The sequence below is a fragment of the Schistocerca serialis genome, unplaced genomic scaffold (assembly GCF_023864345.2).
Source record: "Schistocerca serialis cubense isolate TAMUIC-IGC-003099 unplaced genomic scaffold, iqSchSeri2.2 HiC_scaffold_1467, whole genome shotgun sequence".
Taxonomy (NCBI): domain Eukaryota; kingdom Metazoa; phylum Arthropoda; class Insecta; order Orthoptera; family Acrididae; genus Schistocerca; species Schistocerca serialis.
This window is the reverse complement of record NW_026047699.1, coordinates 1-7018: the sequence shown is the minus strand read 5'-3', so window position 1 is coordinate 7018 and position 7018 is coordinate 1. Positions and strand designations below refer to the sequence as shown.

At 47.1% G+C, this 7018-nt stretch overlaps 1 non-coding gene across 1 annotated transcript; it reads right to left on the bottom strand.

Annotated features, from left to right (window-relative positions):
* LOC126443359 (5S ribosomal RNA) lies at nucleotides 1-119 on the bottom strand. The gene has a single exon (XR_007581854.1). It is a non-coding gene; the product is annotated as a 5S ribosomal RNA (ribosomal RNA).
* Between the last annotated feature and the right edge of the window lie 6899 nt (nucleotides 120-7018).

The window sequence follows — 7018 nt, the reverse complement described above, 5'->3', positions numbered from 1 at the left end:
AGCGAGCGGCACCCGGTGTTCCCAGGCGGTCACCCATCCAAGTACTAACCGGGCCCGATGTTGCTTAACTTCGGTGATCGGACGAGAACCGGTGTATTCAACATGGTATGGCCGTTGGCGTCCTTATACTGTAGCCGCGCCACAGAAGAAGCGTTCGCCTCTTCTCCCAACACACGCAATCGCCGCTTTCCGTGGCACATTTGACGCAAAGCATGTCTTTCCACCTCGAAGGTGGCGCGGAGTGCGCGCTCGCCTCGGCGTCTCATAGGCGACTGCCGAACCAAGGTGAGGCGCACAACACAGCTGCTGGATGCACCGCCTGTCATTCGTTTGGTGCGTGCGGCCTCCGACACTGGCTGGCGACGCACCTTGTTCCTGTTATCCGGCGCGGGGCTTGCGCGCGGCCGGGCGGCGGGGGGACTGCGCGCGGTGTCCTGCTGGACCGACGGAAGCTTTCTCACCTGCCCGACACGCGCCGCGCTTCCAGATATTTGCGTAATTTGCGCGGTGCATTCTCGCCTGTCGTGTCACCTCCCCTTCCGTCCCGACTTGTCCCGACTTTGCTCGACTGCCGCTCGCTGCCGCTCGGGTCGCGGTCCATTTGACAGCACAAGCGCGAGAAACGTCTGCGGGAGGACAGATGAATCAATTTATGATTACAAATCGAATTTGGAGCTGTACGCCGCTGCAGAACGATAGGCGCTATCGTATTTCGGAGCATACCGCCCGATTCGTACTGTTTTGTCGTTTTCAGAGACTTCCTGGCAAACTGGGTTAGCACATTCTCCTCCAAACTGAGTTAGTTACTGCAGTTTCGTTTCTTACGGCCGTTTAAAATGCTTAAGGAAGTCTCTTTGTCACAACAGAAAGGTGGTATGGAAAGAGGGCTGGCAGGAGTAGCGACTAAAAAGCGAAAAATGAACACAGCCAGAGTTCCCATGCGCTCACCCAACTGAGTACTAACGTTGCTGCTTCACTTCGGTGATCGGACGAGAACAGAAGATTTTATTTCTTCTTCTTCTTCTTCTTCTTTTTTTTTTTGTTTGTTTGTTTTTGTTTATTTACTTTGCGGAATTTAGCACTGCTACAAAACAGTAGGCCCTGACGTATTTCAAAACTCATCTGTCGATTCGTAGTGTGTTGTTATTTCCGAGGCGTTCTAGCACTCTTCTTTCGCACATTCTTGCTCAAACTGAGTCCATTACTGCAATTTCGTATCTTACGCTTGATACAGTGGTTTAAAATGCTTGTGGAAGCATCTTTGTCAACACCTGAAAGTTAGTATGAAAAGAGGGCTGGCAGGTGCAGCGACGTAAAAATGAAAAAAATGAGATAGAGCCAACAGCACCCGGTGTTCCCAGGCGGTCACCCATCCAAGTACTAACCGGGCCCGATGTTGCTTAACTTCGGTGATCGGACGAGAACCGGTGTATTTTTTTTCTTTTTTTTTTTTTTTTTTTTTTTTTTTCCTTTTCCTTTTTTCTTTTGTTTTTTTTTAACAATGTATAAAACTGGAACCTCATCCTATTACTCAGTTACTCTCTTTCTGTAACTTTGTCCATTTTATTACTTTTTTCGAAAAATAGTCTTACGTATACTAGTTTACAGGCTGGCACATGACAAAGATAGACAAATGAATGGAGACTGGTTGTGTTTCACCAGGTAACACTAACAATATATCTAAACTTAATTTTGATAAAACTGCGCGTAAGACGCAAATAAGGTCAGTGTGCGTATCATCAAAGCTCAATGGCGAGACTGAAAGACCATTGATACAAATAAAAGGGGCTCAGAATCATCTTACAGTTGTTTCGCATACGCATGATGCAATGCAGATGATAAGAAATTAGCAAAATATTCTTTGTGTTTATTACTATTTTTGATCTTGCAATATTGGTCCCAAATATAAGTCAAAAAAGTGAGCCCATCGTGTATTTGCCGGTCAATGAGGGCGTAAACAGTGTGGCCCAACAACCACACAGCAGTATTGTGTTTTGGCCGCGGGAAATATTTGAAATCAGGTACAATGACACTGTCAACTGAGACGTGCGCCGGAGTAGTTCGCGTGATGAGAGCCACCATTATCTGGCAAGTCCTCCACGCATCGGAAACAGATTGGCATTGCAGGCGGTGTTCTCTGGTGTCAGGCATGCCACATCTGCTACAGTTGGGGGAGGCAAGAAGCTGAATATCGGCTAGACGCTGATTGGTGGGCAGTGTGTTGTTGACTAGTTTATACCATAACGCTGACACATCGGACGGCAGAATACTGCTATTAACATTTGACCACACCTGCTTCCAGTTAACAGTAGGTAAGCGGACTTCCAATTTACTAGGGGGGGGTTGTCCCATCAATTCAGTATATAGTTGCCGTGCTGTCCTGTGTGGATTCGTGGCCGTGCGGAGGACGTAGCTTTTGTTTAGAATATAGTCTCGTACAAAGGACATACGGTAAGGAATGTTGGCCACCGATACTGGGGCGCTTTCAGATTCTGGCCGATAGATTTCTAGCAGGGATGCTGTCGATCCATCGGGAAAGCCGGCCTGCATTTCAGCGGTGCGGTTGACGAGCAACGCTGCACATTTTCGACTGAAGTCTGCTAGCCCGAGTCCTCCATGTGACGCGTCCAAGACACAAACTACTGCTCGCACTTTAAAAATTTCGTGGCGCCAGAGTAACCAGTATACTGCCTGAGATATAGCGCGTCCTATTTGTTTTGGCACGCTAAGCAGCTGCGCCATATACCACGCCTTTGAGAGAATAAAGCAATTGATTAATTTGACTTTCTGGTGCAAGTTAAGGTGCCGGGTTGCGTGGCATTTGCAGAGGCCTTTAATGGAGTTGAGAATTCTTCTCCAATTCCGTGCTTGCATATGCTGTGGGCACGCAGTTATGTCTAGACCCAATACTTGATGATCTCTCACTATTCTATACCATGGGCGGACAATATCGGTGGCTAGCAGACCCAGTGGAAGTAGAACAGTTTTATTAGTATTTATCGCTGCTCCAGACGCACTTTCATACTGATGAAGGGAGGCGCGTATCGAGTCTATGTCTGCTGTGTGGTCAATGAAAGCGCCTACGTCATCTGCGTATGCCACACATTTGAAACAAGCATTGTGTATCTGTACACCTTTTGACGTCCTGCCTATTGTTCTGAGAAGCGGGTCTATGGCGATCACGAATAAGAACATTGACAGCGGACATCCTTGCCTGACAGAGCGGCAAATAGGGATCGGTTTAGTTTGCCATCCGTTTAATGTGACTATTGATCTTGCTCCCGTCAGAATATTTTCGATAATTTTGATAAATTCTCGTCCGAATCCCATTTTTGTCATGACCTGTAGCAAGTATTTGTGGCTAATGCGATCGAAAGCGTTCGCAAAGTCAATGGATAGAATAGCTGTCGATAATTTATGGACTGCCGTGTGAGCTACTATGTCTCGGTATAAGGACGCTGCGTGGAAAATATTGTGGTGTGTTACTCCGCACGTTTGGTAGGAGCTGATAGCTTTGTTCATGACTGGCTTCATCTTTGCTGCAAGGCACCTTGCAACTATTTTGTAGTCAGTATTGAGTAACGTGATGGGCCGGAAATCTTGGACACGACATGTATGTTGCGTTTTTGGGACGAGCACAACTCGACCTTCCAGAAATTTTGCGGGAATATCGGTGCCACGAATTACTTCATTTACTATGTCGGTGAGTTTTTGCCCAAAGATGTCCCAGTAGACCTGATAGAATTCGGTTGGCAGGCCATCAGGTCCCGGCGACTTTCCTTTAGAGCACGATTGTACAATAGGTTTTGTGTTCTGTACTGTCATCTCTGCTATCAACTGTTCTCGGTCTGCGTTCGAAATGTCAGTCTGCAGGTCGCATAACAAATAATTTAGCGCTACGTCGTCTGTCGCAACGTCTCGAAATAAGTCCGTGTAGTGGGCTGTAATATGTTGGAGAATGTCTGTTTTCCGCGTAAGGCGCTCGCCTGACGCAGTCGTTATCGATTCTACGTGTTTGCGTCTTGCCCGTGTTTTTTCACGCGCGAGATGATAGGACGACGGTTCTTCGTCGTCCAGAGCGCACAAGGCGCGACTTCGGACCAAAATTCCTTTCGCCTTTTCGTTATGTATACGGAGAATCTTTGCTTTAATACGATTTAAGCGGAGGCGGAGATTTTCATTTGGTCCGACGGGGGCGTTTAACGCGTCTTTGAGGCATTGTTGGTAAAATTCTGTTGTGCGCTGCGTCCAGAAGGATACCTCCTGGCTATAACATTGAGCAATCATCCTAATTTGCGGCTTTGCGTAGAAAGTCCACCACTCTAGTGCTGAGCTGTAGTTTTTCTCTTTCTGCAGGCAAAGCTGCCATACAGATTGCATTTTCGAGCGGAAGTCTCTCGCGGCAAGATGTTTTGTATTAAGCTTCCACAACCTGGGAGTAGGTGTTTCATTTGTACGCTGTAGGTGGATGGCAGCAACATAACCGCAGTGGTCGCTGAACGCGACAGGGATGATGTCTACACTATTTAGGTTGTTTGCAATCTGTTGAGAGACGTATATGCGGTCTATTCTGCTTGCTCCACTATTGTATATGTGCGTATACTGCGTTGTATGTGGGTGGAGGAGACGCCACGTGTCTCGCAGATCTTTGGCGGTCAACAGTTTCACTAATTCAGGACACATAGTGGCCGTAGGGTGCTGGTCGGATGGGTCTGTTACACAGTTAAAATCGCCACCGAGAATTATTGGACGTGTGGTGTCAAACAAGGGAACTATCTCGTGATTGAAAAATGCTGCGCGCATTCGTCTATTATCTGTCCCTGAGGGGGCGTAAATATTGATAAATCTCATGCTTTGTATATTGCACGCAATTGCGCGTCCGCTTGGCAACGTTTGGACATTGTCTGGCTCTAGGGAATTTTTATATAAAATCGCGGTACCGCATTTTATATTATTGTTAATGTTATAAATAACATCATATCCACTTATGTTATTGAGGATGTTTGCGGTAACTTCCTGAAGGAATATTACGTCAAAACGACTGTAATGTACAAAATCGACTAGGGATAAAATTTTGTGCACTGCAGAAATCCCGTTTATATTTAAGGTAAGAATAGATAAATCTTTTATTTGCGTATAACAGGCAGGCATTGGAAGTGGAGAAAGAAACAGAGAAACATTAGCTACGTGAGACGGGGTATAAATGGAGATAATTCATTCTGCGAATGGTTTGTTTTGTATGTGACGAGTATTGCAACTAAATTTTCAACCGAGTTTATACTCAAACATCTTCGGACCAAACAGTACTGCGTTGTTGATCTGAGCGGGGAGGATCATTGTTGGTTTCCATCGGTACGTGCATATGTGGCGGATCGATTTGCATGGCATGGACAGCACGAATGTCGTCCGTCGGGACGTGGGCTGTGTGCCGAGCACGACACTCGTGCATTTCCTCTGCCTTTCTTTTAATTGGCGCTGATAATACAGCCTCAGTTACGAGCGGTTGTACGCTGATTTCTTTCTCTTGCTTATTTAGAAATTCCCTTAAATGTCGAACAGTTGCGTCGCGCCGGCGATCTGCTTCTGTTTCATGCGACGCAACAGGGACGACTGTCACAGGGCATTGTTGATCGGATTTAGAAGTTGCATCCGAGATTCCGTTTCCACGGCCGCGTCTATGTTTCCTTTTCGAAGATTTATTCGGTGAATGGCTCACCGATCTCCTACTCGGGGATGGACTGGGGTCTTTACGTGAAACACGCTTTTCTGAGGGGACAGCAGCAGGGCTGCGTCCACTCTCTGAATTTTGCGTGTTGGTCGGAAAAATTTCTGATTCAGTATCGTCACTTTTTGGCGGCTCTGGGTGAACGTCAGCCACGACCGTAATGTTTGTCGCATTATTGCGGAGAGAATTTTCTGGAATGACGGCTTTTTCATCAATTTCTGTTATGTCTATGACATTGTCCGTGTTTGCCGGGGTCGCAGCCGATTCGCACGCAGCCTCTGTCACAGGGAGTGACGAGGGTCGAATCGGAGCAACACCCAACGCTACAGACGCATACGAGTTTTTCTGCGTTTGTGCGCTATCACCGCCGAGCGGGAGCTGCACAGGGCGACGTCTGTTCGGACAATTTTGTCGAAAGTGATCGGTTGCATTGCAGTACGAGCACGTCTGTGGCTGTCCATTGTACGATATAAAGGCCCTGTAACCGCCTATGACAAGAAAGGACGGGATGTGCTGTTTCAGTTCAATAAGAACACTTCTTACTCCGTTGTAAACTTGTAGTCGGAAACCACTACCCCATTTCTCATTCGTCACTGAAAGCACATTCCCATACGGCATGAGACCACGAGCGATCATTTGCGTAGGTATTTCAAAGGGAAGATTGAAAATACGAACTTGACGAATACCGTAACCCGCGTGGCACACGGTCACGTCGCAAACGCTTCCGTCACGATATTTAAACTTGCGTTTTCCACCGTTTTCCTGTACGATCTTTTCGCACATTTCCGGATCATTGAATTTCATAAACAGGGTTCCGGTAATAAAGTCCCACTGGACTCCGTACGTTTCGGTGTCGGTAAGACCGAGTTCGTCAATAATCCAGTCGTGAGCCTCGTATGCCGTAGGGCGTACAGCTTCCTTGTCGAAAATAACGTTCAATGTGTTCGATCTGTTTACGTTTTCCATTTTCAAACCGTTACTTAACAACTACGCAAAAAAAATACGCGCAAAAATGAGAAACTCGACAGCGGAACGCAACGCGGCGATGCCAACAGAGCGGCCGCTAGCCGTGCACTGACGAGCTATCAGAGGGCGGCTGAGCAAGATAACTGACAGTCGTAATTGAAACAGCATCTCTGGACACAGACGTAGTATACACGGCTGCCGATTGCTTAACTTCGGTGATCGGACGAGAACCGGTGTATTCAACATGGTATGGCCGTTGGCGTCCTTATACTGTAGCCGCGCCACAGAAGAAGCGTTCGCCTCTTCTCCCAACACACGCAATCGCCG